The sequence below is a fragment of the Cololabis saira genome, chromosome 4, assembly GCF_033807715.1.
Source record: "Cololabis saira isolate AMF1-May2022 chromosome 4, fColSai1.1, whole genome shotgun sequence".
In the NCBI taxonomy this organism is placed as follows: domain Eukaryota; kingdom Metazoa; phylum Chordata; class Actinopteri; order Beloniformes; family Belonidae; genus Cololabis; species Cololabis saira.
The window spans coordinates 19,073,643-19,075,205 of NC_084590.1; positions in this window are offsets into that span (position 1 = coordinate 19,073,643).

Genomic DNA, 1,563 nt, shown 5'->3' on the forward strand with positions numbered 1-1,563 from the left:
CTAGCTAATCACTTTTCTCTGCCTAGGCCCAGAACCAATGCATTAAAAAAAACAGTAATGTATAGAGCAGTCACACACTGGAACCATCTCCCCCCATGTATAGTTGCAATAATCAAGGTGTCAGGTTTTAAAAGGAGACTGAAGCAGCTGTGGTTCAGAAGGAAGTCATGATCGGTCCTAGGTATATACTGTGATTATTGTGCAAATTGTAAGTATATTATAAATGTAATAGTAAATATATTCTAAATCACTGTAGGTTATGAGTGTATAGTATAGTAGTATAAGTATATCATAATGGATGAGTATATTATGATATATAGTATATTTATACTACTATAAGTAGAGGTATGGGTATATTATAAATTATAGAGTTGTTGCAAACTATTTTTGCTCAAAGTGGATACAGATCTGGTGATAGTAACAAATATTGTTACTTAAGATGTGGATAGTTTTGCTTGGTTACTTAATCTTTTATCATTTTAGAAATTCACCCATTAGACAATATTCAGTCTTCAGTGAGGGCTCACTGTGTAAACAAAAACGATAGTGTGAGCAGCATTATACATACACTTCAACGAATGTGAGGGTATGTATATTTATCCCAGCGCATCACCAACGATTACACAATAGTCATGATTTTCTTCCTGTTTATTGACCAATAGAGTTGGACCAGGAAAGGCATCCCTCCTCATTTGCATAATGAGGCAGAACTGCATAAGGTTAAGTAAAAAGAGGAGGTAAGGGAATGTAAAAGCAAGGAATGCATGTATATGGAAAGGGAAAAACTGAATTTATATATTTCGGCTTTATTTTTATGTCAGTTTAGGTCCTCCATAATAATTAAAGTTCTTTCATCTCTATTAGGTATTTAAATATAAATCTGTAATTGATATCTCTACTCTGCTTCCTTTCAGAAGGAAGTATTTTTCTTTACTTAACAATAACTATATCTGACACTTTCAAGTCACTGGTTAGAGATTGTGCACAATGGATAATAAATAATGTAAAGATGTGAAATGTAATAATATGAAAATATATGACATAATACTCATAGCATGTAATTTCCCTTTGAGTAAAGTATTACTGAATTGAACAGATCTGTTTAAAATTACAATGCCTCCACGAATGCTCTCTTGGGTTCTGTAAATAAGTCATTCAGTGTGCTGATGGTCATCCAGGTCATGATGACTCTCAAAGGCTTGAATCGGGGCAAATGGACTTCCCTTTTCTTTGTTCTTGAAAACAGTTCACCTCCCATCCAAAAAGGGACTTTCCGGATGGAATGTGAAACATTTTCAAGGACAAAGGAAGTCCAGTTGCCTCGATTGAAGCCTTTGAGAGTCGTCAAGTGAGTCGGTCAGATCTGCAGGGTTTTGACATCACAGACCCGGATCGGTGGAATATTGTCCAGCTTCTTCCATCTTTTTTTTTTTTTTTAATATTTTTTCCCGGTTTTTTCCCATTTTTACCACCCCGTGCTCCTACCTAAGTGACAGTCTGGGCATTACCATCCTCTACCAACCCCGGGAGGGCCCTGCACTGAGCTCAGGTCTCCTCCTTAAC